Source organism: Triticum aestivum, chromosome 3B, assembly GCF_018294505.1.
Source record: "Triticum aestivum cultivar Chinese Spring chromosome 3B, IWGSC CS RefSeq v2.1, whole genome shotgun sequence".
NCBI lineage: Eukaryota > Viridiplantae > Streptophyta > Magnoliopsida > Poales > Poaceae > Triticum > Triticum aestivum.
In genome coordinates this window covers 62,781,962-62,793,191 of record NC_057801.1, presented here as the reverse complement: position 1 = coordinate 62,793,191, position 11,230 = coordinate 62,781,962, and the positions used below count along the sequence as shown (strand labels likewise).

The 11,230-nt window shown below is 44.2% G+C and overlaps 1 pseudogene; it reads right to left on the bottom strand.

Moving 5' to 3' along the window:
- Positions 1-8,238: 8,238 nt before the first annotated feature.
- On the bottom strand, positions 8,239-10,198 carry LOC123067311 (putative disease resistance protein RGA4; annotated as a pseudogene).
- Between the last annotated feature and the right edge of the window lie 1,032 nt (positions 10,199-11,230).

Below are 11,230 nucleotides of genomic sequence, written 5' to 3'. Positions count from 1 at the left end.
TCTTGTATGAAGTGAAGAGAAGTGTTTTGGGGAAATGAACATGAAAATTTCAAAAAAACTCACCACAACTTCATTTTGGAGTGACTAAGAAGGATCCAGGCTTAGTTTTTCATTTTGATGTTTTACACTTGTTTAAATCTTGGTCAAAGTTAAGTTTGACCAGAATTCAAATGAGCAAAACAAATTTAAAAAAAATCAAAAAATGGAAGAACCAGCGCACATAGTCTGTACATATAGAATATATGTGCAGGAAAGTTATTTGGCTGATTTAGATAAGGTCGAAAAAAACCTTACTTAGAAATGAGGCCGTTTACCCTACCTTTGGACCCCTCTTTTTAGCACATTTTTCATGAAAATTTCAAAAACCTCACCACAACTTCATTTTGGATTGACTAAGAAGTATCCAGGCTTAGTTTTTCATTTTGATGTTTTAGACTTGCTTAAATCTTGGTCAAAGTTAGGTTTGACCAGAATTTAAATGAGCAAAACAAAATTCAAAAAAATCAAAAAAAAGGAAAAACCATGTGCTCATTCAAACATCATCCAACAGATATTTAAACATCATGTCAAACATACTTCTAACATAGGTCCAACATCATCCAACAGAAATACAACATGTCAAGTGATAAATGTTTCATAATACAACATCATTCCTTATTCATAATGTTTCATAATTGTTCATAGATAGCGTTGGGGCTTCTGTCTGTTCCTTGAGCTTCTTGCCATCACTTTGCTCCTCGTGCACCTTGTGCTCATTGTTTCTTCTCTTCTTCTCTTGGTTGTCGGTACCTTGCGCGTCTTCTTCAAACCTACCATAGAGCTGTGCAAAACATAAAGGGTCCAAACATAAACGGTAATGAGATCGTGTCAAGTGATAGATGTACAGTAGTATTTGACCCTTGCAAGATTTACATACCTAGTAGAACTCACAACAACAGAAGGTTGGTCACCATTTGGAGCCTCACTTGGATCACCATGATCACCATTTAGAGCCTCACTTGGATCACCATTTGGAGCCTCACTTGGATCATCATTTGGAGCCTCACTTGGATCACCATGATCACCATTTAGAGCCTCACTTGGATCACCATTTGGAGCCTCACTTGAATCATTATTTGGAGGATATTTTGGATCATCGTCAAAATCATGCGGCTGTTGACCATCATCATTTGGAACCTCGTCAAAATCCTCATCTGATGCAACCGGCTGTTGACCATCATTTTCATCATCTGTTGAGGCAACCGGCTGTTGACCAACATTTTCATCATCTGTTGAGGCAACCGGCTGCTGACCAACATTTTCATCGAAGCCTTCATCGAAACTCTCTCCGAACGCTGGATCTACTGTGTTATCACAATACTTACCGAAATGACCAGACCCACCACATCTTGTGCACTTACGCTTCCTCGCTCCAAGTCCAGCTCCTTCGCTGCGAGGTCTTATTCGACTCTTCCTTGGTCTACCTGCCGCTCTCTTCAGAACTGGAGCGCAAAGCTTGAATCCAGGGTCCACCATGTCCCATTGTTGTTTTCCCTCCATAGCAGGCAAGGCATAAGCATATGTGGCTTTGAACCTTGCAACAGAGTAGTAATCATGCACATACTGCTGTATGTTCCCTGCTGGACCTGGGAGAGAAGTGATGAAAAACAAGGCATGAATGCATGGCAACCCAGTTATCTGCCATTGCCTACAACTGCAAGTTCTAGCTTCTAAATCCACTGGATATCTCCATTCCCTCTTCTCTTTATCCAAATATGATATCTCTGCTGTGGTACCCGAGCAAAGCGTCATGTTCATTTCCAAGCCTATTGTCTTCTGCTTCAGTTCATTCATCACGGCAGGGATGATAATGTGGCCCATGAATTTTGCCTCGGCTATTCCTGCACGATAATAAAATTTCTGCATGTATTCTATCCTTATCCTGTCAAGCAAATCCACCACATAATGACCCTTTAGTTTCCGGATCGTTGAGTTGAAAGACTCTGCTAGATTATTGTGCACATAGTCAACTTTGCTCACTTCACTGAATTGGTTTCTGGCCCATAACTTGGAGTGGTGTGTTTCCAAGTATTCTTTCACTTTGGAATTCATGTATAACTGCCTCAAGTGGTAGTTGTGCTTCTTCACACTGCATGTCAAAGATGCTGGCCATAAATTGTCGGTATACACCTTTCCTTTGAATTTCTTCATGAAATTTGCAGCAAGGTGACGCATGCATTCCCTATGCTCTACTCCAGGGAACACATTGTTCACGGTCACTTCTAAACCTTTGCAGGCATCTGTATGAATGACCAACCCATTGGGATGTGCAATAGCCCGGCGGAGATTATGCAAAAACCAAGTCCAGCTCTCCTCAGACTCTGTCTCCAGCACACCATAGGCAACTGGAAATACAAAACTATGTGCATCAACTACACAAGCTGCTACTAACTGTCCTTTAAACCTTCCTGTGAGAAAAGTGGCATCAATAGCCAAATAAGGCCTGCAGCCTGCCAAAAAACCCCGGCGACAAGCCTCAAAGCAGACAAAAACCCTTCTAAAGCATTCCTTGGTCTTTGTCACTCCCTTGAATGTGTACTCCACGGTGTGGTGATCAATATCTACAATACTACCTGGGCTTGTCCTCTCCACTTCACCTTTGAATGAATACAACAATTGAAAACTTTCCTGCCAGTTACCATAAATAGAATCCATAGCATGTTGTTTACCATTGAACAACCTCATGTATGGTAAATCTATCTTGAACTTATCTTTGATGTTCTTCTGCAATTCCTTTGGACCCACTTGCTGGTTTTCTTTCACCCACTTTTTTACTTCTTCTGCCACCCATCTTGACTTGGCTCTACTGATTGTATCCTTCCTAAGGGTTGATTCCTGGCATGTGTGCTTAAAAGGATTCACTTTGACCTGAACATTAGTGCTATTCCGCATTTTAGCTGCAAGCAGCCTCCATGGACAACCCTCAGTCGGACAGTGCACTCTGTAACGTACTTGATCGCTCTTGTCAACTTTGAAAGTACGTTCTACCTTGATGCAGTATGTCACAAGTGCATTTCTACACTCATTCATGGATGCAAAAAACTGTACCTTCTTCCATTTGAGGGTTCAAAGGGTCCCATTCAACAGCTGCAAGGTCTTCGTCCTCACCCATCGCGTCATCATCCACACGGACTGCATTGTGAGCCTCATCTTGGTTTTCAGCCCGAGGTGCCCGTCGTAAATTCTGAATAACATCAGAATATAACTTCTCTTCATCAACCCCGGAATTGTAGCCATCAGGCTCCACTTCAAGGGGGACCCTACTGCTGTTGCCCACACTTGTCGAGCCACCACGTCGCCGTGCACCAACTGAACTGTTCTGGCTAGAGATGCCATTACGACGACTTGATTCTCCCCGAGATGTTGCACCCGCCATCCTAGGTCCAAATGCCTGCTCAAGCACATCAACTTGCAGCCTCACATGAAAATTATCTTTCTCTTTATGCCTAACAAACATGGTAGCTAGCTCTTCATCATTACTAACTGTCACCCAATTCTTTTCCCCATTATAGTATTTGTACACCACTTCATCAAGCAAACCCCAAGGATATTGGCTACAAATTACCTCCCCAAATTGTCTGAAACTCCAATTACTAGCCATTGGCAACCGATAATCAAAACCTCCTTGGTATTTCTTCTTATCCTTTACATCGAACATGTACCGGTCCCTTCTAATGTGCACCATGAAAGCAAACCGCAACTCCATCCTAACCGGCGAAAAACAGAGACGCAATCAGCACACTAATTGGGAAAACCTACTCGAATCGAGTGTTCAAATGCACAACTAAGCTCAATCTAAACAAGAGGCGAGACTTACCCCTTGGGAACCCAGTCATGGACGCGGCGGATCTCCGGCCCGATGCCTGCCTCGCCAAATACTCCGGGGTCGCCGCTGCTCACCATTTCGCCCTAGGGTTCTTCCTCCTAGTTCAAATAGCTCCAGCAGCCCCCCACCTTTGAGCGCTCCGGCCGGGCGCACGGAAGGAGGCCGCACCGCGAATCGAGCAGGTGGCGGGCGCCCCACCCGTGGCGTCGCAGGAAGGTGGTGGGCGTCACAATGAGCCGTGGAGCGTAGGCGCAGGGAGGTAGCGGCGGAGCAGGCCGTGCAACTGGTGGCGGGGTAGGTGCTGGCCGCGGCGCAGGTGGCGACGGCGGCGGCGCAGGACAGCCGGCCGGGCGGATGGGTGTGAGCTAGAATGATTTGGGGATTTAGTTGCAGGGGCCTACATGTCAGCTCCGGACCCACGTCCACGCGGTCCCACGTGTAAGCTCCGGACCCACAACTACTAACGCCGGCGGACGGAATGGACTCAAATATGGCCGTTTGGCCTCGTCGTAGTTGCTGTGCTCGGACTAGGGGCAAAACTGAGGACAATTTGCATCTGAGGGCAAAACTGAGCACATGGACACCACTGAGGGCAAAAGGATAATTAACCCAAATAATAAAGTAGAGTATATACCATCACATGGTAGGATACGAGAAATGGGTGCAACTACGCCCGGCAGTAGGATGCACTTTTCATATGCGAAAATCAACCAACAAAAAGCATGCGCCAGGACTCGAGCCCAAAAAACAATTGATTTAGAGTTAAATGCAAGCGTGGTCCTAATTCTTTCTCAAAAATGTCGATTGGGTTCCAATTCTTTCAAAATGCACATCTGGATCCTAATTCTTTCTAAGTTATTCACCTGAGGTCCTATTTTCGTCTGACGGCCACTGACCAGCTTGCGTGGCGCTTTGATTGCCGCCACGTCAACACCTGGGCCCAGGCAGGAGATTTCCAGCTGCTGGAGTTGGTATTTTTTGCAATTCGGCCCCTGGAGCTTCTGGTTTTCTCATTCCCCCTTCCCTAGGTCTACTGCTCGCTCTCTCCTCTTCCTCTCTGTGACCGTCGCCGTCGCCGCCATGTCCGCCGCCGCTAGCTCTTCAGCTGTGAAGCACCGCGAGAAGAAGGTTGAACAAGCATCGCCCTTGGAGAGCGTCGGGGTGTGCCCGAAATATCCCGCGCTGGGTGTGCCGGTGCCGGAAAAGAGAAGGTTGTTGGCATCGTTGACGGGGAAGCCCAGGCCGATGTATGGCGGGGAGTGGAGGGGCTAGGGGAGATAGATTCGCTCATAAGGCCAGTGGGATATATTGGCTGGGGCGGGGCCGCCGGGTGAGGAGGAACATGAGGTGGAGTTGCCAGCGTTGGTGGTGGAGTGGGTGGAGGATGTCGATTTGCCGGTGTTTGTGGCAGAGTCGGAGCAGGAGGAGGTTGATATGCCAATGGTAGAGTCGGGGGAGAAGGTGGATCTGGCGACAACGGTGTTGGCGGAGTCGTCGGTGGATGGGGTGGTGTTGGAGTCGGAGATGATCTGGGTGAACCGGTGCTGCGCGGAGAGGATGGCGGGGTGGTTGGGGTGCTGGTAGAAGAACTTGTCATCGATGTCCTCCTCCATGAGCATGCGCCCGATGAAGTAGAGGTCGAGGTCGTCGGAGGGGACGCTCTAACGGAGGTGGAAGAGAGGCTTGGAGCGCTTCACGATTGAAGAGCTAGCGGCGACGAACGTGGTGGCGACGGCGACGGTCGTTGATAGAGAGAGGAGAGAGCGAGCAATAGACTGGAGATGGGGGAATGAGAAAACCAGAAGCTCCAGGGGCTGAGTTGCAAAAAAAGACCATATGCCAGCCGTGGGAAATCTCCCGCCTGGGCCCGGGTGTCGACGTGGCGGTGGTCAAAGCGCCACGCGAGCTGGTCAGCGGCTATCAGACGAAAATAGGACCTCGGGTGAACAACTTAGAAAGAACTAGGACCCCGGATGTGCATTTTAAAAGAATTGGGACCCAATCGATATTTTTGGAAAGGAACTAGGACTACGCTTGCATTATACTCATTGATTTAACTAGGGATGGCACCCGCAGGGTTTGGGTATGGGTGGAGCTACCCCATACCCTTACCCGTCCGCTCCTAGCTTACCCATCGCCCTTACCCATACCCGTCAATGGATACAATTTTTTCCCATACCCGTTACCCGACAGGGTAGATGGGCACCCGCGTGTAAAATTACCCACGTTTGCAAAGCATCAGTTTGACCAACTAATAGTCATAATCGACAACATATAATTATAATCTATAAACAAACAACAGATTATACAACAAGACACACTTTTAAACAACAACACATCATAAACAACACCACACTTAATAAACAACAACACTTTCTCTTGAATAACAATACATTGAAACATCTTCACATAAGTCATACATTTTGAGTTCACAAATTTATGACAAAGTTTAGAGATAATTTCGAGTTCATACAGATTTTATATGGGTACATGGGTATGTGGGTATGGGTTATACGATCCCATACCCATACCCGTACCCGATGGGTTTAACTTTTCCCTATTTATATACCCATGGGTAATTTTTTGTCTCATACACTTACCCTAATAGGGTTTTTACCCGCAGGGTACATTGGTAATGGGTGCCCATTACCATCCCTAAATTCGGTACATCGCGGAGAGCTCTTGCCCACAGAAAAACAGGACATTTCCTTCGAAAGCCTGCTACAACATCCTGGTACTTGCACTTCCTCGACTTAGTATGTCTCGCGCGCCTTTTGCCTATCGAAGTGAACTGCACCATCACTCATCAGCATTAGGCTGCAACCATTTTGTCAAACATATAACATGAATTAGGGAACAAACCGTAGTAATTAACAACTAGTTACGACAAGCACACAAGAGACCAAGGCATCCACTACAAGAACAAGAGGAGTGCAAAGCATAGCCATCTACGACAAAACCATTACAAGATATGAATTTAACACCTACAACTAAGTCAAAACCATTACAAATTATGAGTTTAACAATTAACACTACTGAGTGTGTACTTGCACATACACGTACGTAGGTACACGTGGAGCCAAAAGCAGGTTTACATACTGGTGTTATCAACTCTTAGAACATAAGCAACAGTATAAGTTTCCAATGCATGCTAGTTTAAAGATGGAACACACATAGGCAACTTAGAGCAATATTATAGCACAACGACTCATGCGCCTGCAATCTGTTACCATGGGCATCCACTAAAGCTCTTTTGCAATATGCACAAGCACAATACATTTAAGAAACATGGTAAAATGGATTTTAGAAATACTGTTGCATAAGCATACTTACATACAATTGAATAAAGCTTGCAATTTATATCTCCAATGAGGCAAAAAACCTGTGTTGTTCGAATTTGAATTATGGTTCCGAGAATCAAAGGCACAAAAATTAATGTCCAACTAGTATATATGCAGTGTTCATACCTTGTGCCATCTAACTGCTAAACATCGTGTAAATATCCAGGTCTTCGTCGTGAAGCCGCTGGTGTTGCTTTTGAAGCCCAGGCACCCAGCTAGGCGAGATCTCTTCCATATCCTCACCCAGCCACAACTGCCGCAAACTGTCTAACCCATCCACACGGATTAAGTTTGGACAACCATTTACACGAAGCTCTGACACTTGAGGGAGATTAGAGAGTCTCTCCAGGCCTTCACATTTATTAATAATAAGGAGCTCAGAGAGCAGTGGGAGGTCATCCACAGCCTTCAAGTTGTTTGTTTCAATTAGTTAGAGGTGCTTTAATCTGGCAGTGTCCACTCCAAGATGTAGCGGAAGAGCCCTCAACTTTGGGCAACCATCAAGTTTCAACTTCACCAAACGAGGCAGCAGTTGCATCCTTGCAGATGAGGCATCCTCTTTCTGAATCTCGGCAGTTCCATTCTCTCCCCTTTCATTAAGAGCAACTTCTATTTCTTCTTCAAAAAAAGACCACTCCTCCCAGTTGGGCATATCCCTGATGATTAACCATTCAAGTTTAGGGAAAGCAACCAACTGACTGCATATGGAATGGGCCTTCGTGCAACCAACAAATTCAGGTCCAACCTTGGTAATTGCATATGCTTCCTCAATTCTCAGATATTTCAAGTTGGGTAGCTGGCCAATCGGTGGAAGACTCACACATCGTAGATTTCTAAGGATCACGTGTACCAGTGAAGACAAACAGGTGCTACCAAACCAGATGGGATAGCGCCGACCAAAGAACCCAATAATATATAGGGTTTCCAAGTTGGCTGGAGGTATTAGCTGCTCAAACACCTTCTCAGTTTTTCCAATATCTTCTGAATATGATGTCCACTCTAGTACTAGTGCTTTTAGATGCTTTTTATCCATCAACATTGTATTTGTACTACAACAAGCTGCTCTTTCCAAGTTAAACTATACAACTGGGACATTGCTGAAGGAAGACTGTGCAGAACATCACAATAATTCAAGCTCAAAATTTGAAGGTTCTTTAGGGAGCCGATAGATTCCGGAAGACAGGACATGCCAGTATGATCAAAATCAAGTAGCCTTAGATGTATCAGTTTTCCTATATGATGTGGAATGCTCTGAACAAGTGAGTAATTTAGTACCAAAACACGAAGAAGCAGAAACCTCTTGAACAATGTATCCTCAATGCTCTGTGGACCAAGAACAGTAAAGAACGTCCTCACCTTAGCTTCCACCTTGTTCATTCTAGGTAACACTAATTTATCTTTCTTACTCACAACAGTAACTCGTCGTACTTTTGACATATTCACACCCCTTAATGTTTCAATATCTCCAATAAAACATTCTTCTTTTGATATTTTTAAAGCAAACTGTCTTAAGAGGTCATGCATTTTGCATTCAACCTGGTCAAAAGATTTGTTATCAGGTTGGAGGAGATTCCGATGGATTAGCTCATAGTAGTACTCTTCTGTTGTATCTTCTAGTAGTTGGTCTTGTTCCTCAACAAAGCCTTCGGCAATCCATAACCTGGTAATTACACGACGGAGAATGGCATAATCTTCAATATACAACGCACAATAAAGGAAGCACTGCTTCAAACGGTATGGTAACTCATTGTAGCTTAGATATAAAGCTCCTTCCATTCCATTAGAAAGCATGCTCTGGGAGCAAGCATATTTGCTCAAAATCTTTTTCCACTCATTTTCTGTTCGATCTCTGCTTGCCAAAACACTAGCGGTAACCTTGATTGCAAGAGGGAGGCAACCGCATTTACGGACAATCTCAATCCCTATGTTTCTTAAATTCTGCATTTCTTTTTCTTCGTCAATATTAATGCTCTTCCAAAGTAGCTCCCATCCCACCTCTACTGACATGAGATCAACTCGATGGATATGCTGCACACCTATTGTCATTGCAATTTGAACATCTCGTGTTGTAACCAATATTACTCCAGCAGTTGTTGCATGTAATGGAGTTCTTAGTAAATCCGTCCATATATTGGACTGCCACACATCATCTAGAACGAGAAAGAAACTCCTGCCTTTAATTGTTTCTGCAAGCTTTCTCTGCAGTTCTCCAATGGTTTCACCTTGTTCATGATGGACACCAACATTGCGGAGAACTTCTTTCAGAAGAGCAACTTCGTTGTAGTCTTGTGAAACACAAATCCATGCGTGTATCTTGAAGCTTCCTTTTATTTTTTGGTCATTGTATATTTTCTGAGCTAGTGTTGTCTTACCGACTCCTCCGGTTCCAACAATAGCGAATTTGTGAGATTTTTTTTGCCTTGTTTGCGAGCACCAAGTCCACCAACTTCCTGCTAGAATGTATGATTTCCTTTCCCACAAGGTTGGGCTCAATAAGGTTGGAGCTTCTTATCAGTTTAGATGTTGAATCACTTCCAGTAGATTGTGCACTACTGTCGAATGTCAAGAATATGCTGTCCTTCAAAATGTTCTCTATCTTCTTGTTGAGACTTCTAATCTGAACACCAACATCATGGCGTGGACAGATGTTACAGAAGCAAGAGAAAACTGAATGGCCATTACATGCAGCTGATTTATTTGATGACCATGAAGGCTGATCAGGTAGTAGCTTGCTTCCTTTGCATCTAGCCACGTCTAGGATTTCGTCAACATCATATATGACATCTCTCAGTTGGCCAAGCCAATTGTTTACTGCTAGCTCTTTTGCCCTCCTTTTCTCAGCATCATATATACAACACTGAATTAGTTCAACTCGTCGCAGCAGTTCTGCAAGCTCTTCTTCCACCCCTAAGATTAGTATGGCCTCATTGGTAACGATATCTTGCAACTTACTGGCACATGATCGAACGAGAGCTTCTAGTATGGTCGCCATGGATGAGGCAAACTCAGCACTAGAGATCCACCAAAGAACACCAGGATCAGGGTGACTTGTTTAATTTCGGAATGGCAAAAACCAAAGTCTGAAAATTAATACACAAGGTATCTTAACATGCTCTAAACCGAGGCATGTCTCAGTGAAGTTACATATCAACAAAAAGGATGCGAACAGATATAACTACTGAGTTGCTGTTAACATTTTGAAAAATATTAGCATAATGAAGCTATGCAATGTACATACAGATATAGTGCCCTGACTAGTTTCATTTTTTTTCCTGCTTCTGTCAGGTATATTAAAATAATATATGGATTTGCTTTTCTCAGCTCAAGGATCTTAAATGGCAGCAGCTGCATAGAAGCATATATACATAAAGAACCGCAGAAAAAATGTTGCATTGAGTTACAATATATATACAGATATTAATCATACAGCTATATATTTGTTTGTCTGATCCATTCTACCCTTGATTGGTTTTGCATATGCTAGACTAGAAATGATGATAAATTGATAATTTCTTCCATCGTAGTAATATATACGAGTGTCGATAGCAAGTCTTTACCTTACAAACAGTGATCATCTGGAAGACACGGTATGCCCTGATGGTCACCAATTGCTACTTTCAAGATCTGGCAGGGCTGAGCGCAAGCTAGAAGAAAAACAGAGAATAGGAGATCATTGGAGCACTCCACTGGCCCATATGAATCGGTGGTGATCAGCGGAGTAAACCGATTTGTGTTCTGCAAGGAAACCCACAGGTAAGGAAGGAATAACAGGAGAAGAATAGAACGAACAGAATCCACAAGTTTCCTCATGCCTTACCAGATCCAATTAATGGCTGCTAGAGTCGACGGAGACGAAGGATGCCATTAGCTGGGAAGGTGAGAAAAAGATTGGCGAGGTGCCCATTAATTAGCTCCTTTGCCCATTGGCTGCGTATTGTCAACACTCACTGCTTAATTAACTTGCAAGTAGCAACGCCAAATGAATAGATTAAGCTAATCTGCAAAGAGATTCCACAAGGACAAG